The 26,452-nt window shown below is 43.3% G+C and overlaps 1 long non-coding RNA gene across 2 annotated transcripts; it reads right to left on the bottom strand.

Annotated features, from left to right (window-relative positions):
• Positions 1 to 10,804: 10,804 nt before the first annotated feature.
• Positions 10,805 to 22,042, bottom strand: LOC132653627 (uncharacterized). Of its 2 annotated transcripts, XR_009591377.1 has the most exons (4): positions 21,879 to 22,042; positions 15,625 to 15,700; positions 11,923 to 12,165; positions 10,805 to 11,558 (listed from the first exon to the last, which is right to left on the bottom strand). It is a non-coding gene; the product is annotated as an uncharacterized LOC132653627 (long non-coding RNA). The 2 variants fall into 2 exon arrangements; XR_009591376.1 differs by lacking the exon at positions 11,923 to 12,165.
• Between the last annotated feature and the right edge of the window lie 4,410 nt (positions 22,043 to 26,452).

The following is a 26,452-nucleotide window of genomic DNA, read 5'->3' as shown; positions in this document are numbered from 1 at the left end:
CTCCACAGTTCCACAGAGACAGCCTGGCCAGCAGGCAAGTTTGGGGATCCAGCGATGAATTCTTCAGGGAGGAGGAGAGCCCTTCTTTCCCCAATGTTACGCCTCAGAAAAAAACAGCCAGTCTCGGATGATCTTCTTCAGTGAAATAGATGGTGTGTGTGTGTGTGTGTGTGTGTGTAACAGAGAAGTAGGAAGGGGCTTAGAGGATGAATGTGTCTCATTGGCTGGAACCAGGAGGCTGGCGATGCTCTGTTTACACGGGGAAAGATAGCAGGCAACAAGCCCAGGTGACTGACCACCTGGAAACACCTTGGGGTTATGTCACGTGCTCCTGAAGCAGGCGAGGAAGCAGGGAAGCTTTTCCCCACACCTTCCCTCTCGGTGAGATTTTAAATCTCAAGTTTGAGGTTTCTGGGGTTTGAACATGCTCCATCTTGCCAATTCCCTAAAAGCCGGGTCCAGGAGCACCACAGACCACCAGCCCAGGGAATACTGCTGGCCACAGCGGGGGTTGGTCCTGCCTACCCCAACACCAAAACAATCTGTCACAGACATGTCCACAGTCAATTGAGATTCCTTTCTCCAATGACTCTGGGCTATGTCAAGCTGTCAATTACAGCTAAATAGGGCTGTTGTGAAAAACACGTTTTGGGGAGAAAAAAGCCTTTTCAAGAAACGCTGCTGAGAATGGCATAGCAGGTAGAAGAACGAAGCCAGGCTCCAATTTCTCACCTTATATAAAAATCAACTCAAATCAGGTCAAAGCACTTCAATGAAATATTTAGAACAAGACTTTAAGATAAAGGTGCTCGCACGAATTTTCTGGAAAGGACTCCGATAACTCAGGAAGTCACAGCAAGAACTGACAAATTGGGTTGCATGAAATTGAGAACGTGCTTCCTAGCTGCTGCGAAGAGAGCAGTTCCTGCCACCATGTCATACTGCCCCACACAGAGCCAGAGGATAACAGGGCCAAGTGACTGTGGACCGAAGCCAAGGCTTGAAGCAAACGCTTCCTCCTTTAAGCTGTTATTGTAGACATTTTGTGCCAGCAATAAAAATTTACAGAAAAGATATTTATAGCTATCTTAAAAAAAAAAAAAACTCACACACAACATCTTAAACTTGCTTGACCCACCTCAGACCAATATTTCAACTCTCCAGTCTCAAACCTATCCTTCTCTCTCTGAGGTGATGGTGAGACAGTTTAGCTTTAATAATAATGAAATAGTTTTCTTTAATAAGAAGAAAATAGTTTACTTCCATGGGCCAGAAGTTCAGGTTCAAGTCATTCATGAAGCGCTTACGTGAACTTATATGGTCACAGAAAAACAAAAAGTAAAAAAGACAGAAATTTCCTAAATTATAAAAAAATATGTTAGTGGGGTCATAAGGCTATCTGAAGGCAGGGGAATCTACAGGAACCCAGTGACCTTGCTGTGTTCTTGGTTTGAAGGTTGGTGGAGTCTGGATCAGGGACACATTTGAAGAGTTTTAGTCATGAGATTATTAATAGGGTTTCTCTGCCAATAAAATAAGCCAGTTCAAGCCGAATTAAAAGTATGAAAGCAGGTTTATTTGGGGGCTGCTCTCAGGGGAGGTTCACTGGTCTCAGAAAACAAGGGAAATAGCCATGCAGACAGGGAGACAGAAGGGGGGAGAGAAGAGAGAGAAAGAGAGTGTGCACACAAAGAGAGAAAGGAATGGAGAGAGAGAGAGAGCAAAATGTCTGGATTATATAGTGAAGAGCCTTGGGAGGAAAGGAAGCCCAGCCCCTGGGCTGAAAACTTCGGGGCGGAGGGGTATGCCAGCCCTGCCTGTAACAGGTAAGGACTGAGAGATGCTGGGGGAGCCTCCAGGCCCACTTTGTTATGTTAAATAGGCTCCTCAGCTGCTTGTGAAACCCAACATCCCAGACCTTTGTTGATAATAGATAAATCAATGAGGGGTGACGTAATCATCTACGACAACTTCCTCCTGACACTGGGATGTCGTTATTAGGGGTCCAAAAAGGTGGAATGTTGACCAAGTTCGGGAAGAGCAGGCTGTTTCACTTGCTGTCCAGCATATGGGAGATGCCAGTAGCCTGGGATGACCACCAAGAACAGCAGCAGCGATGGAGTGGAGTCAGTCAGAGCCTAGAGTGCTATGAGAGGGCAGAGCTGGAGAAGTGACCCAAGCCCTTTGGAGTAATCCAGAAGATCATGTGTAGATCCCAGACCCTGGAACAAGAAGCTGTGAGGTTGAAGTTGCCTTGGAGACACCAAGATGTTAGAAATGCCAGAGCCATGGGATACCTGCTGAGAAAAACTGCCAACAGGGAGTGGAAACAGCCCAAGAGAAAACCAAAAACTCCTTTCAACAAAGCTGAAAGGAGTTGGACATCAGACATGAAGATGGAGAGTTTGGAGTTTTACCAACTGGTTTTTGGTCTTGCTTTGGTCCAGTATTTCCTCACTATGATGTTTCAGGATGGTAATGTATACCCTGTCATGTTGGAAATACGTGATCTGCTTTTTGATTTTGATTTTATAGGGGATTTCATTTAAGTGGTTGCATGAATCTCAGAAGAGACCTTGAACTTTGGAACTTTCAAACATTGTTGAGACTGTGATAGATTATGGGGACTTTTAAAGTTGGACTAAATGTATTTTTCCATTATGTTATGGCTACAAGCCTATGGGGGCCAGGGGATGAAATGGGGTGGTTTGAATAGGTTAGGCTCCATAGATTCCTGTATTTGAATGCTTGGCCATAGACAGTGGCACTACTAGGAGGTGTGGCCTTATGGGAGTAGGTGTAGCTTTGTTGGAGGAAAAGTGTCACTGTGGGCACAGACTTTGAGTTCTAAGCTCAAGCTATGCCTAATGAATCAGTCTCCTCCTGCCTGCCTTCAGATCAAGATGCAGAACTCTTGGCTCCTCCAGGACCATGTCTGCTTCCAGGCCGCCATGTTTCCTGCCATGATGACAATGAACTAAACCTCTGAAACCGTAAGCCAGCCCCAATTAAACGTTTCCTTTATAAGAGTTGCCTTGGTCATGGTGTCTCTTCACAGAAATAAAACCCAAACTAAGACATTCTGTTATTGGCACATAATAGCGACACAGCAGATGTTGGAGGCTCTAAATAAGGGAATAAATGAATGGCTGACAGTCATGGAATTAGAAATTGTTGACCAAATTCAGGCTTAGCGGATTCAAAACAAAAATAGTAGAGTAGGCAGAAAGCCATGTTTTAATGGAGTAACAGGTAAATGCAGAAGGGGACTGATTTTGCAAATACGGGAATTGTTTCAGATACACTGGGTCTTCTTCATTTTAAGGGCTTTGTGGTTTTGGAGTATTTAAGCCTCTTGCTTTCCTGACCTCATGTTTTACAAGAAAAGAAAGTGAAATTAAAAAAAGTATTCAGAAAGAAAAGCATACTCTCATCAACTAAAATAAATTTAATCAAGGCAACGTAGAATGGACGCTCCTGTGTCAAGGCCTTGCTTACACTGTCCTTCTTCAGCAAGGCCCTCGAGTAATGTTTGACATGTTGTTCATTGTCTAAACCAGTACCCAAGGAAGAGTCGTTCATGTCATGTCTCTTCGTGTAGAGCCACAGGGATTTTCCAGAACTGAGCCCCCCCCCGTTTGCTCTAATGATCATATAAAGGATGAGAAAGAACCCTGATTAATGTCTGCCTCTTCTTTTTTTTTCTGCACAGGTATTATAAGCTGAAGCAAAGATGGAGCCTGTGGAGTGGTCAGCTCATACACTGCGTCTCAGATCACCGAACTCTACAAACTCTCCAATGCCAAGGGCATTTTCTCTAGCACTTTCTAAATGCCTCGGTTCAGCCCACTTTTCCTATCCTCAGCACACAGGGAGGCCTGCTTAAATTGGGTCAGAAGGGCAATCTGCTTACTGTCTTCAGAGGTAAAAATTATGTAATATTAGAATTCTTTTCATTTTTTTTAAAAAAAGTACTTTCAGGAAGCACCAGAAATCACTTGGCAAAAAAAAAAAAAAAAGTTTTAGCACTGATTCTTTTATATTTCCTGTTTGGTTTTTCAAAACCAAAAGGTAGTACAAAGTTCTTATGTGGCAGACATGCAGGAAAGGAATGAGGCTGTCCTAAAGTGACACATATACCTCATTCTGTCTATCTAGGCCATTGAAACACGGCACCAGGGGGACTGGAATTCTCCTCAGGAATCTCATGCTAGAAGGAGAAAGCTGAAGCCTGCCGCCAGCTAGAGGGGAGCCTGTTCAATGCTAGCAACTTGTCTGACCACCTTGCAGAAGTGAGTAGAGGCAAGATCAATGATGGGTAGAGCCACAGCTTAACCAACACTGCCTAACTGCTTCACCCTGTAAGCCTTCTATTTAAACTGTCCTGGTAGGAAGGTGGGCTTTGGTGCAGGGTGCGGGTGAGTATGCATCACCCGAACGCCTCATGCTCTCAGTGGCCACATTGAGAAAAATCACTCTTGTTATTATTATTGTTGTTGTTGTTGTTGTTGTTAATCTGTTTAATTGATTATTGAGGGTATATGGCCAAATCCTGCTTATTGGAATGTCACGGTGCAGGCTCTGGCTCTTAAGAACTCCTGTAACATCTCTCAGTTTTACAGCCTGCCTGAGAAATCAAATATGAAAGTAGAATAAGGTAAATATGTAATACACTTGTTTTTTAATAACATTAAGAGAAGTAGCTGGGAATGTTGGCACATGCCTTCAATCCCAGCACTTGGAAGGCAGAAGGCAGATCTTTGTGTGACTGAGGCCAGCTGGTCTGCTTAACAAAGTCCCAAGACAGCTGGGGAAGAATCAAGACCAACAGTCCTTGCTACATTCCCCGGTTGATTGCCATCAGAACATACACTTTTTCCAGTCCTGAAGTCTCACAACTGTCCGCTCCACCTCCCCTATACAAAATAACTTAGGTCCAGGTGTTTTAGGGGCCTGTATTTCCTTTTGATGGCTTCGTGCAATAGAAAAGCTGTATTTGCTTGTTTTCCTCTTGTCCATCTGCTTTTCTTTGCAGTCGCTCTGCTAGCAGCCATGGGGAGACACAGGCCAACACTGTTACTTAAAGCCTAAGGAATTTACCTCTTAGAGTCCCCTACTCAGTTAAAACAGGGGGGAGGAGGGGGAGCACAATTGTATGCAACAAAATATGTGAGCGCTCCTCCAGGAAGAGTTGTGGGCCTAAGTGACTGGCTATAGGTGCGATTCTGTGGTTTTCTTTTTTTAATTACTGATTTTATTGCATGTGTATGAGTACTTTGCCTGCATGAGTGCATTTGTGGCCACATGCAGTGCCCTCAGAGGTGAGAGGAGGATCCCTTAGAACTGGAGCCATGAACGGTTATCAACCATCATGTGGGTTCTGGGAATTAAACCAGGGTCTTCTACAAAGGTGCCAAGTGCTCCTAACCTCTAAGCCAACTTTGCAGCCCAAGCAGAACTTCCAGAATGCTCCTTGGTTCTCAGGCCAGGAATGCAGGAGAGAGTTCGGTTTTCCCTTTTTTTTTTTTTTTTTAATTGACTCTTATATTTTTATGTCTATGGGTGTTTCGCCTACATGTATGTCACTGTACCATGAGCGTGTGTGCAGTACTGCAGAGGCCAGAAAAAGGCATTGGACCCTTTGGAAACAGTTTTCAGCCACATGTGGGTGCTAGGAATTGAATCCAGGTCCTCTATAAGAGCAGCTAGTACTCTTGACCCGTGAAGTATCTCTCCAGCTTCTCTAGATCCTGTGGCTTTCTAAGGTACATTGCTAGAAAAAAAAAAAAAGTAACTGACAACAAGTAACTTTTAAGGGTTTTTGTTCCGTTGTTTTTTTAGAATAAAGTGATTGGACGGTTTGTATTGCTTATATTCATAATTAGAGATGTTTGTAACTCAAGGTTACAAACGTGGTGGCCCTAAGAAAGCAAAGCCTACTTGTTGCTTTTAACATCCATGTTAATATGTCTTTAGAGCCACTGGAGGATGTAATTCAGAGGTATAGCTTAGATCAGTACGTAGGTTCCTGGGTACAGTCTTTGGTGGCTGCAAAGGTAATAGTAGTGGCAGGAGTAAATTGAATTAAATAAAATGTTTTTAGGAAAACCAATACCATCTCTGAAGGCAGCCTTGACTTTATCAATTGAGTTAAAGGCCTGGTTCCAAAGCATATTCTAGAATGAAGGCTTTTTCCACTTCTCACATCACCTTAGTTTTTCTATTCTGCCTCAGTCTCAGCCTGGAATGAATAAGGAAACATTATTTCTTCAACTGTAGCAACTAGAGACAGGGTTTCTCACGTTTAGTTTCTGATTCAGGAATCTTTTAACTGCATCAAACCTAACAATAAAAATTACACAATTGAATGAAAGAATTGTGAACTAAAGTTAGCACAAAAAAAGACACACTAAGCTGACAATTCCACAAGAAGGAAAGATCACAAAGATGGTCAAATGATGTAGGTCCAAGTCAATGTCTCTGCGTTAATCTTAGTTCCTTGGAAACCACTCATTGCTTGCCTCATGTGTCACCTAACATCTTTGTGTCGACCGAAGCTTTAAAACTCTACTCTAGGTAGAGCACTAGCTTCCAGGGATCCTAATGTTAAGAAGTCATTAGATATTGTTACAAGAGTTAGCCACACTTGGAGGCCCTTGAGGATGGATCTCAGTCTCTCTCATGACCAGCCTCAAACCACCTCCTGCTTCCCTGAAAATACCAGGAAGGGAAAACTCACAGCTCGGCTTTTGTAGTATTTAAATTGCCATATTAAAGAGGGAGATTTTAGGGCCTTTTTGTGATGCTCACTAAAGGAGAGCCACTTCCCTCTGATCAAAAGAACGGAATCTACCTCTGGTCCTGAGTTCGGGTACGGTATCTTGATCTGAAGATTAAAATACTACAGACTATTGTCTCCTTCCTTAAAAGTTAGTCTATGTGGGTCTGTCAATCACCTGTCTGAGAGACCCCCCTTTCAAGAAAAATGATTCACCTGAGGACTTGCTAAGGTGATGGAGTGCAAGTTATCCTTTAATGAGATAGTGTACTTATATGTCCCAGAAGTCCTTGATCCCGTACAGTTGCTTACAGATCTTCTCCTCTGCAGCTCTGCTCAGCCTGCCCACTTTTCTGAGTTTTAATCAAAATGCAAAACTTTGCATTTTTCCTTTTTCATTTCTTTTTCTTCCTGATACCATCCCAAAGCTGGAGCACACTGTCTCTAACATTCTGCTTTTCTCTTTCTTTGAAGCCTCTTCTATGTTCAGTCTGGTTTAAAGCTACATTCAAATGCTAAGGTATGCTCCAACACACATCTATTAACATATAAACACAAGCACATTTTAAAGACAGCTTTTAGTGTGACAAGGTATTTCTTCTAACTCTCTGCTTCAATTGGATTAATTATCTTCTAATTAAATTACCTCAATTACTTTCTAATCACTATTAGCATGAAAAAATTCAAGAGGTTAAATAAACACAGCATTGAATAGTTGTTTCAACAAGGTCCCTTGACAGTTGACTGGTGGGTCACTGAAGTCCCAGGGTTCTTGAAGCCCTCTCTGAATTAGTGACTTTTGCATCACTGTGACAAAATAACAATTTATGGGAGAAAAGAGTTGTTTTGGCTCACAGATTCAGAGAGCTTCCAGTTTGCTGTGGTGAGGAAATCGGTGAGGCTACCTACCCCACAGATGCTTCTCAAGCACAGCAGGTTAATAAGCAAAAAGAGAAGGACCCAAACTAGGGGCTGAGCTCCAACGCTCACAAGCCCACACCTAGCAACAGCCTTCTGTCAGTTTGGCTCAGCCTCCAGAAGGTTTCCCAGCAGCTCAGAAAAGCATCAGTGGCTACAGAACAAGCATTTAAAGTATGACCTGTGGGGACCATTCCAGTTTGAGCCAACGTATTCACTGATGGCCTACATGCCTGCAGTAGAAGTGGTGAACGCCATAGGTTTCTCCTTGCTACAATGAAAGCAAGTCTCAGACTGAAACCGGCCTTCAGACAAACCTTTAAGAAGCCACTAGGCGCGCGTGCGCGCACGCGCACACACACACACACACACACACACACACACACACACACACACACACGAAAGCTGTTTAACCAGTTCTGCAAACTCCATGAAGGACTAGCTCTCCATTTTATTGGCATTTTGACAAGTGCCTTGCACAAAAGATTCAGTTAAGACAGATGTTCTGTCAGCAACAGTTAGCTGAACATTAGTCATAGTCAGAGGCAAAAGTTCCCTAACAGCAGACCTCCTTCAAACCCTAAGCTGGGGACAGCTTCTCAAATTATCATTCAGACTTCCTAACGAGAACAACCAGGCCTTTAAAGGCCAGTGAATCCACACATTGGGGGTCTCTCTTTTTAACCAATGCTTCTAGACTCTGTCCTGATAAAGAGCAATGCTATTGGTGTTTACTGGGGGGGGGGGGGGGGGGGAAGGCATAGGAAACCTCTACCTACATCTGGCCTCAAAGGCCAGACACCAGGAGTCTTTATAGTTTCATAAAAGAAAAAAAAAATGCTTTATTCTAAATCATGCTCCTGTGTTTTTGTTTTGTTTTTTAAATTATCTACTCTTGGATGTTAGTTTAATTCCAGACATAAACATTATATGCCTATGCCAAGGAAAACATTAACATTTATTTTTCTTTCTTTGTGAGTGTGTGTGTGTGTGTGTGTGTGTGTGTGTGTGTGTGTGTGATACCACATGTGGGTGCCTGTCTGTGGAAGCCAGAAGAGGGCATCAGATCCCTGGGAGCTGGAGTTGCAGGTGGCTGTGAGAACAGCAGTATGGGTGTTCTCTGGGCTCTTCTGGTCTCAGAAAGCATGGGACATGCATGTAGCTCACATACACACATGTAGCCAAACATTTAAGTACGTAAAACCAATCACCAAAAAGTCATTCATTAATTTTATTTAAGATAAACTGCTAACACGTTAAATATAAGTTCATGTTGTGCTTTTAAAACTAAGCATGAATTTGACTAGTATTTTAGTTTCTTATTTGCATGTAATGCAGGGAGGTTAAATATATTTGAATTTATTACTAAATACATTCTTTCGTCATATTGTACCATATTAAGCCATATAAATATATAAATTATGAGACTCCTGTATAGTTGTGGCCAAAATACTTGACAGGGCAATATAAGAGAGGGAAGCTTTAATTTTGTTCATGGTTTTAGAAAACTAGGGCTGTAGCTTCTTGGTCTGATGAGCTTGGGCGGAACACCACAAGGCAGGAACATGGGCAAGGACACTTGTGGACAAAAGGAGAAAAATGGGATGTAGGAGGTGGTCAGGGCAGGATCTTGTTTTCAAAAGCATGTCATTAGTGACCCCCTTCTTCCAATTAGGCTCCGCCTCCTGCCTTTCATCACCTTCCAGCAATGCTCCATCGAGGCACAGCTGTTTCCTCTAGTCTAAACATGACCATCGTGGGACAGCGGTTGCCGTGGCGACCTCCAGAATGCTTGGCTCCATACTCACGTCCATGAAATGAGCAGACCGTCCCAGAGACGGATATGTTTACGGCAATCATGGTGGCGTCGTTAATGCTCGAGAGTGCATGAGATGGGCAAAGTGTCTTCAGGCATTAGTCCCTCCTGCCATGCAACTTCCCACAGGGCGGGGAACGACAGTATTGAAGCATATAGAAGGTGGAAAGAAGGTGAGAGGTTAACCGAAAGCGGGTCTCCTGCCATGAAGATTTCATTATGTTGTCATCTACACGGGGATGAGACCTTCTAATGATACAGCTGTCTTTATGTCACCCAGGGTCCTGTAAGTAGCTCTCCACTAAAGCACCTCCTATAAATTAGCCAAATAAACTACCATTGGCTCACCAACTTAGACGCAGGTCAAGTCATTTCTTTGGTCTGTAACGGGTGTCCTATCTGGAGTGAATAGACATTGTTCACCTTTCTCTAGGAAGTGTAAGGGACCAACTTGTATCCTAAATGTGTGGCACAGCAAAACCAAAGACCTTGAGAGGAGCAGGTGCATGGCCCCTACTGTGAATTACTAAGCCTTACAGCTGAGTCTAGGCCATCCGAAGGTAGACTGTGTACAGAATGGGGAGAGCCAGGGCGGCCATCTTTTTCTATGTGGCATGAGCCGATGGGCCTTCTTGATGAATGGTGTCTGCCACATGAGTACGGGGGTACCCTAAAACGGTCACGAGACTAGAAAATGCATTGCAGACTCTGAGAGCAGCGTGTATAGGACAAATGCTATGCTACTGCTTCCATGATGTCAATGCACAGCACAAGCTACAGGCAACATAGACAGGTAATTGGGGTTGGCTATCTGTCCAGAGGGAACTTGCCCATGTAAGGGAGTATATTATATGTTATATGCTATATGATGTATGCTATATGATATATATTGTGTGTTACATATTAATTACATATTATGTTATAGATTACATGATCTTATTATACATTACATAGTAATGTAATAATACTAGTAATGTAATAATAATTACTATATAATACATAATAATATACATAGTAATATATAATAATATATTATTAATATATTGGTATATAATTAAATAATACATTATTAATATGTCAATGAACTATTAATATACTGTTACTACATTATTAATGTGGTACATTATTAATGTGTTAATATATACTATATTATATGATTACAGATGTTATTTGTATTATATATAAATATATGTACAGATATATTTATGTTATACATATAAACATATAATTATATATAGTGACTGTATACACGAATATATATATATATATATATATATATATATATATATATATATATATATATATATAAACATTTCAGAATCTTAAATAATCCCACATACTAAAACACTTCTAGTCCCAAGCATCTTGGTTAAGGAAATAGTCAACTTTTTTTTTCTTTTCTGGTTTTTCAAGACAGGGTTTCTCTGTGTAGCCTTGGCTGTCCTGGACTCACTTTGTACTCCACGCTGGCCTGAAAGTCACAGCAATCCACCTGCCTCTGCCTCCTGAGTGTGGAATTGCAGGAGTGCCACCAAGCCCAGCTGAAATAGTCAACATTTAAATTCACCCCCAAATTTGCCTTTCACTATTCTTAAGTTGATCTCTTTCCTCTGCATAAACCACAGGGCATCCATTGGACAAGCTTGATTCAGATGACTGCCCTTGAGCCAAGAAGATGAAAAGCATAGTAGCAGGTATCACAAAAGGGGGTTGAGAAACTATGGGCCAAGGCAGGATAGTTTTTCCAAGCAGATCCCAACGAACTCTTACTTCGTTGGCTGCACCCTTCTGTGCTTAGCGCCTGAGCTCAGCGGCGGCTCATAATTTTGTAAGGCAGGTTACCTGCTTTGATTCCTTTTCAAGGTTTTCCCTGTCAGCTAACATAGTTGTCTTTAGAGTAAGACAACTGGGCTAAACATTTAAAGAGGCCCATACTCACATCTCTGGAGGTTGGTAGTTGCCTGCTAACAAAGCCATCTGTTTCCACATGGTCCTTCATTCTCCAACAGGCTGGACATCCACGGACATGATAGGACAATGTCTCACCTGGGTCCAGCAGAACGTATCAGAACTCTTGCGCCTGCCCTGTAGTAAGCACATTCTAAAAGAAGGCTACAGGGTGAAGCACAGGTTCTCAACCTATGGGTCACGACCGCTTTGGCAAACCTCTTCTGCCAAAAATATTAACATTACAATTCACAACAGTAGCAAACTTACAGTTATGAAGCAGCAAATAATAATAATAATTTTATGGTTGGGGATCAGCACAACATGAAGATCTGTATTAAAAAGTCGCAGCATTAAGGAGGCTGAGAACTACTGGGCTAGAGGAACTATAAAATTTAGGGAGTGAAGAAACAGATTGAATCACTAGATAGAAAAAAATGGCTGAGTCAAAAATTACACGTACCAAAGCCAGGTCTAGGCGTCCACTGCTTTAATTGGAGTTCTCCAGAAATCAGAGGTAGGGGGATCTCTTTAAGCTAAAGGCAAGCCTGGAATACATAGAGAACTCCGGGCCAGCCAGGTCTACTTAGTGAGACTCATAAAAAGTACATATATGATAAAAGAGATTCTCTCCCCTTTTAATATGGCCACCACTGAATAAAATTGAGGGCGAGAGAGACCTGTTTTGGACAGTTCCTGAAGGAGCCTGTAACAGAGCAAATCAGACTGCAGTTACTTTTATTCAGCGCTGTGTAATGTAACTGAAACCTAAAAATGAAACGACAGAAAAGTAGAAAAATTCCTCCGGAGTGAGCAGAGAGTCACAGCAACCAATCTGAAAGGGTCCATCTGTGCTGCTGTGGTTGGAAAGCTCCCTCTCTGTTAGCCCAAGGCAGATGAGGAGTCAAGCTGAGGTAACCTGAAGTTCCCTTACCTGTGTGCAGTGCTGATCCCTTGTTTATGCTCAAACTACCTTACAAAATCCAAGCCCGACAGAACCACCGCTAGTGGCCTGGATGGCCAGGTTGAAGAAACACTTACAGACTCCAGCTAGAACCGGAAAGCTCAGTGGTTTTTTTTTTAATTTTTTGATAAATTTTCCTCTTTGATCCCACTGAACAAATATATAGTGCTAGTAGTAATATTTTGTTTTCCTAATAGATGAAATGGAAAAGATGAGACCTTAATTCTAGGGTTATTATGATAATTAAATGAAAGAATATAATTTAAATATATACAAAAGATACTTGGTAGAAGCTGCTTATTATTATTAGTGTCATTATGAGCTAAGGTTATAGACCTCAGTCCCTCAACACCTCAACAGGAAAGTGTGCCGACTAGAATACGGTACCAACCTTTCCCTTGAGGGAGACTACAAGACATGACAACTGGATTTTGTGTTCAAGTATTTGGGGTGAAACTTTCTTATCCCCACCACCCCCTTTTTAAACTCCTAAATAAAAACAGAGTAAGGTGTTAAGCATTTTTAAAATTTTATTTTACTTCCCTTCACTTGTCGTATTCAATTTATGAGTGTGTGCCCTGGCCAGTGTCTAGGCAGCAACACAGAAACTCTAAGAGTGTCAGTGGAAGGAAGTTAGCCCCGGGATCTGACTAGAACTGTGTTGGAGGGCTGGAGAAGCCAAAGGGGGAAGTTAAGACCCACAGAGATTTGTAAGAGCTACAAGCTACAACCATCCTAAGGCTGCGCAATGAGAACGAACGTGATGCCATCCTGGATCCCTGATTCTCTGTCACAGCTACCCCTGTCACACTGCTGCGACAGAAACTCTCAGGAAGCTGAGAGGCTGAATTCCTCATGATGGGGCCTGTCATAGATTCAGCTCCAGAGGAGGGGAACACTGCGCTGCCTCGGAAATGGGAGCATCCTTTTGTGCAGAGCAATGAAACTCTGCTGTCTGAGTGGAAACCAGGCCTCACCTACCTACACTGCCACTACCGCTGTCTCTGCCTAGGACTTCAACCAATGAAGACATAAAATAGGCCTCTGCCTTCTACCTCCCGCCCAGGCTTCCAGCAGGTTCTCCCATTGGTAGAGGCTATCTGGAAGCCAGCCAGCTGGCAAGCGTGAAGAATGTAATTTGCAACCCTCTAGACCCCCGTAGAGAAGACAAGAAGAGTGAGAGTGTAGTCAAGGGCCAACAGACAAATAGCCAGTACAATGCGTGACTTAAACACAGACATTTCCCCCACAGCACTGCTCTTGTGTCTCCAGATGTTTGCTCTTTGGTTTGTTTGAAGTAAGCCGAACATCTGCTGAATGATTCAAAACTCCTAAAAGAACGCTATCACATCCCATTCAACCATCTACCGATCAAACTTTTCTTCCTTCTGGCCACGGACTGTTCTCCTTACTGGGTTTGGGGTCAGGTTATGTAAATTCTGGCAAAACAAAAAGAAAGCCACTTGCATTTCACACTCTGCTTTCCAGAGTACCGGGAGCTCATTCTACTCTCCTGACACTTGTCCAATTGAAGATGCTTTATAAAATGCCAGGTGCATTAGCTATGTTGTGTAGGACAAACTTTTCCTTCGTCTTTCATTAAACAACCACAAAAGACGCTCCTCATTTTCTCTTCAAAATTATCCGTACTCTCTTCGTCATGAGCCGGTGGTAGGAGAGTAGGGTGGTTTGAATGAAAATGGTCCCAATGGCTCATATATTTGAATGCTTGGTCCCTAGTTAGTGGAGCTGTTTTGAGAATGATCAGGAAGTGTGGCCTTGGTGGAGAAGGTATGTCACTGGGCGGGGGGGGGGGGTCAGGGGTGGGGGGTGGCTGGCTTTGAGGTTTCAAAAGCCCACAACAGGTCTAGAATCTTTTTCTCTGCCTCCAACTTTTGGATAAGATTAACCTCTCAGCTACTGCCAACTAGAATTTTCTTGTAGCTCAGGGCTTTGGCCTCTCAACCTAGACCCACTCCCTGGTCAAAGTGAGACATGTTTGTGCCAAACAGCTCCGAAATGGAAGGACAGGAGAAGGGCAGGGAAGAAGGGGAAGAGGGAGGGGAGGGTATGAGTTTTAGTTTAAGGTCATAAATAAACTAAGCTGGTGTTGGAGAACATTACCTACAGAAAATGTGTTTGTTGGTCTGCATCCTTTTGTGAAAAGCGTCAGTAGGAAGAGATCACATCCCCAGTGGTCTCATTGCTGCTGTCCTTTATTTTCCAAACAAGGTTTGAGCCCTTTATTTTCCAAACAAGGGCTCTCAAAAGCAACAACGGTGCCACGGAAATTCCTCCGTTTTGGAACGAGTGTGCGGGTCATTTAAGACTTCAAAGAAGACACGCCTCCTGATGATCTGGAGGAGACCCGTAGGATGCCTTGTGAGCCTCAGTGGACACCACAGTTATTTTGAAATGTCGCTTTCCTGCTTTACTTCTGGGTTCCTCTTTCAAGGGTGGAACGCCAAGCAAGTGCTGCAACACAAATAACCTTTCCCACAGTTCCGGAGTCTCCAGCAACAAGTGGGCTGAATGGGGTGGTGGTGCCTGACCCCTCTCTCAGAGCCCTACCGCCTACGCTCTTGGCGGTGGAAGATGCTAACTTACGAGTTTACCCAGAAACCTGGAAAAACTAGCTCTGTCCTCCATCTTTTTTCCCCTATATTTTATGTGATAGATAAGATGGAAGTCATAATTTAAAAGTAAAGCTCACACATGAGCAAGTAAACCTCAGTCATAAGATTCTCACACGATTAAGACTCCTGAGGCCGCTTGAGCTGGAATCTTCACATGACTAGGATTGTTGACCCAGCAAATCCAAAGAAGTTTTCCTCTGGGTTTGAGTCTGACACCCACACTCTTCTGTATTGTGACTATGTGCACCTGATGATAGATTCCTCAAGGGGGCCAGGAATGCAGCCGAGCGAGGTTGGTTCGGCTAGGGTGCTGTTAGTTTAGCTAGGGTGCTGATCTCTCTAGTTCTACTTGTCTCCTGGACTTTAATTACAGAATTGATCTTTGGGAGGAAAATTTCTTTCTTTCATCAAAATCTCTGGTTTGAGGCTGGGGACCCCCGGTGTGACCAGGACAACCCCACCCATACAGCAATGCCCACGGGTCAGTAAAGAGGCAGGGATAAACACCCCGGAGGCAGTTTTGGGGAAACAGCATCCGCTTGGTTGCACATGAGTGACCACGTACCTAGCAGAAGCCTATCGACTGGCTGGTTAGCACATGGCCTCGTATTGGATGGTGAGTGCCCATACCGCCGAGGTCTCTGTGTGGAGGAAGCAGATGAAAAGACACTAAAGAGAGCAATATGCTGTCTGGGGACCAGCTCCCGGCTACTCACACTGCCTCAGAATTCAGTGTGCTGGCTTCAGGAGCATGGTGTATCATGCTTCTTACTTAGAAGTACAGTATGCCAGGTCATGCCTGCATTTTTTTTTCCTACAAGGAACCACTTAACTGTCAAGCACAGGGACCTGAGTTCTAATCCCAGAACCTAAATTTAAAAAGCTGTGTGGTGGCACACATTTGTAATCCCAGGACTGACAAAATGAAGACAAATGGATCTCTTAGAGCTTGCCATCCTGACAACATTAGAGACCTTGCCTCAGAGAGAGAGAGAGAGAGAGAGAGAGAGAGAGAGAGAGAAGAAAAAGAAGAAGAGGAGGAGGAGCAATGGATGGTGCCAAGGTTGTCCTCTGGCCCTCAACACACACACACATACACACACACACACAACCTCTGCTTTCACCAAATTAGTGAAGCAAAGGTGCCTGGTGCCCGTCATACCAGAAAAAAAGTAGCAAGGTGTGGTCTAGCAACACCCTGCAGCCACAAGACACTGCGGCCCCTTTAAGGAGAGAGGGTGCATCACAACACCATCAGTGAATGAATTCTCCAGATTTCCCTCGAGCAAAGGCTTCAGTTCCCAAGTTCTGATATGCATAGTTATTTACAGCTTTAGGACATTTCCTGCAATTATCAGGAATCTCTAACCCAGGTCCTTTCTAATTTCCACATGCCCTCAATTCTTCCCAAAGCCTTGTTCCTAAAGACAAGGCTCTGTGGCCCAAAGATCACTGTCAGGACAAGAATAGACCTGTTTGGTACCCGACACAGGAGGAGGCTGTTAAGCATCCTGTTTATAGTGCTGCCTGTCACTGGATTGAGGCTCAATGCCTTTTCAAAATGCAGAGAGACTGCAAGTAATCGCTCCATGCAAGAAAAAAATACGAAACTAGACATTAGCCTCCCAGAAGCAAGGTTCCCACATCTCTACCTCATGTCCGTCTGTACCCATGTCTGTTTCCTCATGCTTCCCCCACATCCTGGCTACAGTGAACTGTGCATTTATTTGCTGACTGTAATTCTTTCAGTTCTGATTTCATACTTCTCCCTCTCTTGGTGTTAGAAGCTGAATAAACAACCTTATCTTTTTTTGGCTGCAATTAAAAAAAAAAAAAAAGCAATCCCATAAACCCTTTTCCTTTCTCTTCCCTCCTGGCTCTCTAGTCTCCGTCACATTGAGTCAATTTCCCAGGCGATTCTGCAGGGCCCTGTGTGGCTCATGGAAAAATTAACGGTAGCCCTGCTAATCCGGTGGCATGATTGGGGATTGATGGCATATGAAGATTGTGGCGTTAACTAGGGTCACGCCGCACAAAGGGCAGATATCACTTTCACCCGCCAGCGTCAAGCTGAACACCCGGCGAGCGTGTTGGGTGTGGCCTCACAACGATCTGCCCAGCCAACGCGTGAGCAGCTCTTCACACCTGCAAGCATTGCTTCTCAGAGCAGGAGCTGAAAGGGCAAAGAAAAAAAAAACCTTCACAATTCTTCACACACACCCCCTTGCATTTAACAAATCCCCCTCGTTTTAAACCGAGTTTAATTGGTTCTTTCTTTCAGACTTTCCGAAGAGCTCATAACTGCCCTTGGTAGAGGTCCTTCGTGGGCAATTTCTATCCAGTTCGCTCACATCTTCAATCTGATCAGCGCTTACTAATCCCCAACATGTAGTTTGTTTTTCCAGATTTCTTAAACAAGTGAGGGAAGAAATCACAGGTGCATTCAGACTCCCGGGTCTCCTTCCAAATATTTTGGTCCTGATAGCAGAGGAAGTCCAAAACTGACTCCCTTGATACCCCCACCTTCCCACATCCCTTTTCTCGGGGGGAAATCTCAATGGAAGCTGACAGTATATTTCTTGTTATACAGATGGGACAGGGCTTACCATTCTCTGCTGGAAAGCAAGTCCCCTCAGCTTCTTTTCCTACATTGCACGGCCTCAGTTTCCCTGATCATCCACCCAGCTCTCCTTTGCACTCTTGAGAATTTGTCCCTTCCTTCACCGACATAGCTGCCTCTGCCACATGTGGACAAGCTGAAACAGCAAGTGATCATTGAACAGGCACTAGAAGAAAGCCTGGGAGCACAGCGATGGCAGCGTGGTGCTTTTGTGTGTGCACACTGTTGAGGAGCAAGAGGGGCTGCTCAGGACTTTGGAGTCTTGGCAGGAACACACGCCTCGTTGCTCTCAGCCGGAAGAGTCACCCTCAATGCGGAGAGTAGGCCGGAAGCAAGCTGTGGAAACAGAGTCCCAGAAAGAGAGGGAGAAAGAGAGAGGGGAGGAGACAGAAAGGAGCTGCACAGGAGAATATGATCGAGCACATCATATGCTTATGGAAAATAGCACGAGGAAACCTATTATTTTATACAATCAATATGCACTAACAAAATGTAAGTTAAGGGTTTGAGAAGATGGCTTAGCAGTTATGGGCGCTTGTTGCTTGTAAAGAGGATATAAGTTCAGATCCTGGTATCCATAATATGCAGAATCAAAATGGCCTGTCACTCCAGCTCCAAGGAATCTGACACTTCTTCCTGCCTCTTCAGGCACCCGTGTACATGTGGCATCCACTCACAGAAACACATTTACATAAAGGTAAAATATTAATATATATGTTATAAATTGCTGTATATATATATATATATTCCTGGCATGTTGGCTCATGCTTGTAATTCTAGCTCTTTGGGGACTAGGCCAGTAGATCCAGATTTCAAAGCCAGTCAGGCTTATTACATAGTAAAATCCTGTCAAGAAATATTACACATATGAAAGAAAGAAATGAGTACAATTAATTACTGTATTCATTATTAATTATCATATTAATTATTCATCAATCTATGGAATGCATTCATCTCTCTGGGGTCAGGTGAACTTGAAATCTCACCTGTCCCATGGCTAGTATGTGAATGAGGCCTTCTATTAGTTACTTTCCTCTTGGCTGTAGTAAGACATCTCACAAAAGCAATTTTAAAAAGGGGGAGATTGGGCTGGAGAGATGGCCCAGTGGATAAGAGCACTGGACGCTCCTCCAGAGGTCCTGAGTTCAATTCCCAGCAATAACACAGTGGCTTCACAACCGTCTAGCATGTGATCTGATGCCCTCTTCTGGTGTGCAGGTGTACATGCTGATAGAGCAGGCATACATAAAATCTAACTTAAAAAAAAAAAAAAAAGACAAGGAAGGAACGAAAGAAGGGAAGGTTTATTTTGGCTCACAGTTCAAGGGGAGCCAGACCATCACTGTGGGAAAGGCACAGTGCAGGGGCAGGAGGTGCCTCGCCTCTTCCACACTAGGATTTCAGTCACCTGCTGCTCTTCCTGGCTTCTACGTGGGTGCTCAGGATGCAAACTCAGACCCTCATGCCAGCCCAGCAAGCATTTTACCAACTGCCCTCCCAGTCTCTAGGGCCGGATTCTTAATTTGAATGAAACGTGGTCCTTATCAGAAACAGTTGCCTTTGAAAGCACTTTATTCTCTTGGGAAAAGTGTAAGCCTAGGTTGTAATGGTGGGAAAAGTGGACCACTGACAGTGAGGAAAAGCCAGTAAGGAGTCAATGTAACCAACTTCACTACCTCCATCTTTCCTCACTTTTGTAGTGCTTCAGTTATGAATTCCATGCATTTTGAGAAGTCTGTGCCAACCCTGATTTTCTTGTAAGTAACTCTTTCATGCTTGGTTTTTGCAGAAGTGAAACCATGAGCAGGGGGTGGGTGGGGGGCGGGGGGCTGAACATATGCTGTGACAGTAAAAAGTGAGCTATTTGGCAATTTGTGCCTTACTGACCTCTGATGCTTCCTCCCCCTCCCCCGACTTCTGGTTTCCTTTAACTTTGCCATTTGTGTTGGTTTCCTAATGCTGTCATAGCAAGTTAACTGGAGCTTAGAGGCTTGAAGCAACGTAAAGTTGTTGGCTCGCCCGAAAAAGGCGGACGTCTGCAGTGGGTCGTGTTGTACTAGTGATTTGTAAGCAAGACTGCCATCTTCCCCGCTCTTCCAGCTCCTAAAGCACATGTTGACCTCTTCACCCCTGTGCTAGGTTCACCCTTGCTGTGAGCTAATATCTAAGGAAAGAAAGCGGCTTAAAGGGCAGACATTTATTTTGGCTCCCGGTTATAGATGGCTCAGTCCATAGCTCAGTCTCTTAGTCCCATGAAAGTGGCCAGAACCTCACGGCGGCAGGAACATGCACAGGAGACTATTTGCAGGCAAGAGGCCGAGAGCCAGGAAGGGATTTGGGGCCAGATGTGTCCTTTAACTGCATGCCCTACCAACCTTCCTCCAACCATAGCCATCTCTTAAAGTCTCCCAAACATCTCAGGACAGCAAGACTGTCTGGGAACTGAGTATGCGATGCATGAAAACAGGGCCATCACTTCATATTCAAGCTAACGGTCCTCTTTCCTCTTCAGAAGCCAACAAGGGCCAGCCAAGCCTTTTTCACACTATATAACACTGGATCCTCACCCATCCTTTTCACTTACAGAGACTCTCAGGATACACCAAGACCACCTCTGTAACCTGAATGCATCTCCTCTCTTGGATTTCTAATGAAGTTCACAGGTTGCCAGGGTTAAGATGTGGACATTTTAGGGGTCTCACTCTTCTCCTTGCCAGCTTACTGTTTTTCATTTACTCCTCTGTATACTGTACCTTAGTATCCCAAATAAATTAGTCACCCATTTTTCTTTCTATGTCTGATAGTAAAGTAAAGACTTAGAGGGTATTTTTAACTAACTTGTTCTCTTAAGTTGATTTGAATCACACAAGATCTATTTTGAGATGTGGGCTATGTTCTGCCAACCATTATATATATATATATATATATATATATATATATATATATATATCCATGGAGATTCAAAGATAACTCATTACTGCCCTCAATTTCCAATAAACTCACCTTGCAAAATGTTCCAAATGTTTGACCAGAATCCTGAATGTAGGCCTTTGATGCATGCATAATACATACAACTAAATATATATTAAAAAAGTGCTGTTATATACTACCCAGTTCTGTAGGTGGCAAAGACAAAAATGAGCAGAAAAGAGAACCAGGGAGGAAGCAGACCAAGAGGATATGTTTTCCTTAAACTTTTGATAATGCCATGGGGAAAAATTTAAAGTAATAGAAAGAGGTTAAGATGAAGCATGTAAAGATGTAATATTGTAATAATGAGAGGTCTATTGACAGCAAAAGAGCTGAAGACATGGCTCCATGGTTAAGAGCAATGGCTTCTCTTTAGCGGACCCAGGTTCCTTTCCCAGCACCCACATGGTGGTTCACAGCTAGTCCCAGGGGATCTGATGGCCTCTTCAGGGCCCTGTGGGTACCACTATGCATCCCAGGCTGGCACGGAACTTCAGTGAGCCCTCCTTTTCCTGCCTCCTGATTTCTGGAATTAGAGGTATGCATCCTCACAGCTAACAAGGTGGCTGCATTAAACTCCTAAATTTGACGCTTATTTTGCATATGGAGGTAGCAACTGGGACACCAGACATGAGCAGGGTCAAGGGACAAAATAACAACTTAAGCCTTTTCTTTGTTTTTTATTCTATAACCTAGCAGCATTTCATTCTATAAAATAGTGAGGTGGGAGTTGGTTTGTAATAGACAATGAGAGAAAACTACAAGTTGCCTACTGATGCTGATATGAGAATGGTAGTTGAGGTAAAGGGGGATGCAAAGGTGAGAAGAATACAACCAGGAACACTAAGGAGGAGAGACACAAAGATGCATCTAGCTAGAGTTGAGGCAGGCAAGGTAATGGGCAAAGCTTCAGCTCTTCTTAACGGGTAAGGCAGAGCGTAAATGCCACATGACTATCTTCCTGTTGGGGCCAGGCACACAGCCACTGAGTATACTCTCCCTCCATCCGCTCAGCCCATGATAACCCAGAGAATTAACAGATCTCAACAGAGATTACCACAACTTTGTCCAGTTTCTGCCATTTCCCAATAAGAACCACCAAACAAAGAAATTCACCAGCCTTTCCGTCTTGGAAACCCCTCCCAGCTCTTGGGAATTTCCCTTTCTTTTCCTTAGTATCTTCTTCTCTTCTTTAACTTCATATTTTTTTAAATAAAACTTATTCTCACCTCACTTACTCTTATGGAAATCCACACCTTTAATCTTCATTGGCCTGAGACAACCAACACTGGAGCCGTGGTCCCAGGTTGGTCTTTGATGATGATAAGTACCTGACATCATAGGTCCCTGAGTCGTGCATGCTCAGTTGGGCTGTGAAAGGCTTCTGTATCTCAAAATCCTGCATGGTTTAAAAAAAAAAAAAAAAAAAAAAAAAAAAAGTGTTCCAAATAGCAAGGCCAAGAATGCTGGTTTTATGGGGGAAAGGTAAATATTTTTTTTTTGCAATACTTTTTTAAGTTGACTCATAATAATGACTCATTTTTATTGGCTAAGTTGGTAATGTCAAAAGCTACTTTCCCCTTAAAATGAGGGCAGGGAGCTAGAACAGTAAGAAATAATTGATTGGCTCAGCTAACAACAGGTTACTTTAGGTTATCTTTGGTGGAAAGAACTACGTTAGAAGGAACTTCTCGACCATCCAAATGGAACTGGCCTGTTGGGGACGTTTGCCTGTATCCTCTATCACTTGGAAGGTCAGACAAACAACTTTGTTTAACTTGGTGAGGAGGCAGGTTAGTGTGAGTGTGTCTCCACGTTTATTTTTAGCCTGGCTTGCTGGGCTCACCTGCCACGGACTTCTGTAATCTCCACTGAACAGCAGCACACATGATTTTCACCGCGTTTATCGTTTAGTAAAGTCCCAGAATCAGAGCTAACAGGGTAGCCGTTGTAGTAACAGATCCACTAAGACAAGGAAAGCCGAAGGAGTGTGAACGGCCGCTCTCTAGACTCTCCCAGGCAGGGACAGGTGACAAGCGAATACGGAAAGGAACATTTCTGAGAGGAGTGGCACAGCATGGCCAAGAAAGAGGATTGTTCTAAAAGGGCAGAACTGGAGTTCCCAGAGGTCACTGCAAACAGGCTTGCGTTCCGAGCTTGGTTCCCAACAGTGAAGAAACTGCTCACAGTGCGGGCAGACCACTGCATGAGCCCCACAGGAGGAAAGCCACTAAGGAGATTATGGGGTATAGTATAGTAAGTATAGTAAGATTTCCAGGCAATGGGGCAAAAAGCCTTCTCTGTTACTTCATATGTGTATCTTTTTTCATGTCACAGTGGGCATACACAGATACACACACATGCACACACACACACACACACACACACACGCTCTCTCTCTCTCTCTCTCTCTCTCTCTGTGCAGCTGACAGTGGGCAGGACTTTCTGGTGACAGAGAAAATAATTGTTGCTGGAAGAAAAGAGAAAGTACATACTTCTGGTAAATGTTGCCTTCTTTGGCAAAAAAAAAAAGTGAGGAACTTGGCAAAGTTCCCAAGAAGCCTATGGGACACACTGTAATTATAGAAAAGAGTAATCCCCGACAGGCTCATTAAGTGAAAGTGAGCGATTCTCACTCAAAGAACCCTTCCTTACAGAGCAAAGGGTGAGCCTTCAGAGAGAAGACAGCTGGTTCTGTCACAGTATCTGGCCAGTAAAGCTGTGTATATATGTTATTTAAAATACCTGTGGACCCAAATGGTAATTGTTTTGACTTTTCCTCTTTGTTTGAGATATCTACCACTCAAGGAGGCAGAGGAACGCAGATCTCTGTAAGTTCAAGAGACCAGGCTGGTCTACAAAGAGTGACCAGGACAGCCAAGGCTACACAGAGAAACCCTGTCTTGAAAAAACCAAACATATATGTATATTTGGAGATATATACATATATATTTAATTGGATATATATATCCAATTAAAGTTTAATCTATCCACAAAGAATTACTGAGCAATTAACTATAGATATTTATGTGAACATAGAAGCTTCTAGAAATGACATTTTAAATCTGTAATGAATGCATCTCTTTCATTCAGTATTCAGTATCTACTTAGCAGCCAATGGTCCATATTTAAAATATAAATATCAAGCTTCCTTTCCCTTGTCCTGAAATATGTAAACATCCACTGAAAGTTGCTATGAGGTATGAGCTTCTCAGCACATGCACTTACCAGACAGCCTCAGTTACCTGGTCACTATACAACCAAAGTTCTGACGTGTTCAAGCCGGCATTCTGGAAAAGTTTATTAAAATAATCTTGGTTGTAGTTGCTGTTACATAATTCACTTTTTGAAGATGAAGGAATGGGCATATTTTTGGAATTATAGCTTAATTATAACTGTAGGGGAATTTTAATTCAGAACATGGCTGCTCTGGTAAGAGATCACATCCAAAGACTTTCTAGGTCTGTGTAATCAAAGCTGGAATTCAGGCATCCTTTTAATCCAGGAGACAGAGTTCAAGGCCAGCCTGGTATACAGCAAGTTTCCTGTAAAGAAAAGCTTAGTCCAGGTGTGGTGGTACACACCTTTAATCCCAAACAATGAAGTTAAAATAAGTATGTAGAAGGAAGCACTTTAGAAAATTACAATCACAGCAATAGCTCTGTAAGGCAGACTTTATTTTCATTTTACAAATGAAGATCAAGATCAAGAAGATCAAAGTGAATGGTGGGGAGGGTAAACTGAGATATTGAGTCCAGGCCTCTGTGACTTTAAACTATGTTTTCCCCTTGTCACATGGTAGGTTTGACCAGTCGGTAAAATGCATAAGGTAAGCACCAGCCCGTACATTTCTTCCTGGCTGGACTCTTCCCAAATGAGGCTTCCTCAGAATGCTCAGGACCAAAATGCACTTTCACCATGCGGAACAACCCCCACGTGCCAAAGCTTTCATTCACTCAGAAGTACACATTCACCATATATAATGAGATATAGATATACACATACATATATACATATATATATAATATATAGTCTGTGGCTAGCCCCACTCCTCCTCAGTCATGCTTAGGACGAAAGGCAAAAGCATAACAGGGGTTTGGGATGCTTATGAGTGTTCTATGGTTTGAATACGCTTCATTCCACAGGCTCATTGGTTGAACCCTTGGTCTCCAACTCACAGCACCCTTCTGGGAGGTGCTAGGAACTTTAGGACGTGAGTAAGTCAGTCAGTAAGGGAAGCATGTTCTGGAAAGCTAGGCCTTCATCCCAGCCCATTCTACTCTCCAGAAGGTTAGCCGCTTTGCTCAGCCATAAGCTCCCTGCTATGAGTGCCTGCATTATCATTAACTGAGAAAATGGCACAGCCAGTGGGGTCATAGGCTAAAACTTCTGAAACTGTGAGCCAACATAAGTATTTCCCTTTTAAATCCATTCTTGGGCATTTGTAACAGAAATAAAAAGAGCGACGTGAAGTTTTTACGTCACCGTCAATACGATGCCCACATCTCTTCATTTCGTATAATTGCTTCTCTACAGACAACATACCAGTGAGGCCTCCCTTGTCTGAATCCAGAAATGTCATAAAAGCATAGCTGACTCAGAGAGTGACCAACCCGTCACTAAGAGGGCCACTGTAACAAAGAATCCATTCCACATATTACTATATTCCCTAGTGGAAGTGTGTGTGTGTGTGTGTGTGTGTGTGTGTGTGTGTGTGTGTATGTATGTTTGAAGCCCTTCAGCAGAGGTAGAGAATTTTAGAATCAGAGGTAGACACCAAGAAAAGCATGTTGCTGCACATGCCCTTACGGCTCTCTTGAGAATAATGGCTCCACTTGTTAGAGGATTAACATTGCCAGGCTTTGTATTGAGTGTTTAGCACACCCGTCTTGCTCTTGCTCAACCTTCGCAAGGATCCCACAAAGACTATTATTATCATTTTGACCTACGGAAGAACACAAAAGTGAATTAAGAGTGAGATTATACAAGCAACGAGCAAATAAACAGCAGGAGGTCTCCAGTGCGCGTTTGCCTGACTCCTCCTTTTCTCTGCTGCAGCCTAACCTACAGATCTCACAGCTGGCAGCCAAGGGCATCAGCCAGGAGGAAAGCCTGGCACTGAGTGGGAAGGCTCTTCCGGGGTTGCCCAGCAGGCCTGCGGTTTGCACAGTTATCGGAAAGGGAACACAGAGTCCCGAAATTGCACAAGAACAGTAAACAGGACAAATGGAATCCATCAGCCATGGTGCTAACTGATCCCTTGCTGGGCTGTAATCTCAGAAGCCTCCTTTGTCTACTGCCTGACCAAGCGACACAGCACTGAGAACGCCCGTGCTATGAGTGTGTGCATTTTACGTAATTTAGCTCTTCCTAAACAAACGGTGCCATTACGTATTGCAGGTCTTACATACACGTTTAGCTATTTAAGAATTCCACAGAAGCTGGGGGGTGAGCTTTCAAAGAGACAATTCCATAACTGGCATTTGTTGATAGAGGGAACACTAAAAGTTTGGCAGAACTGCCTTTGGATCTAATGCCATCTGCTTGAGATTTGCAGCCATTTATGGGGACAGTAGTGGGATGTAGCTAGATGAAGGACCTTAACCAAAATGTCTCCTTAAATGTGATAGATAGATAGATAGATAGATAGATAGATAGATAGATAGATAGATAGATAGATAGATAGAGACAGATGGTCAGGAACCCACTAGAATGATTCAAGTACTTTAAGTAAAAACTTTCAAAATATGAAAAAGCCCATTTATCTCATAATGCATTTGTAACCATGGCTTTAAGAACTTGC

Source organism: Meriones unguiculatus, chromosome 4 (assembly GCF_030254825.1).
Source record: "Meriones unguiculatus strain TT.TT164.6M chromosome 4, Bangor_MerUng_6.1, whole genome shotgun sequence".
Classification (NCBI taxonomy): domain Eukaryota; kingdom Metazoa; phylum Chordata; class Mammalia; order Rodentia; family Muridae; genus Meriones; species Meriones unguiculatus.
This window is presented reverse-complemented; position numbering and strand designations above follow the sequence as displayed.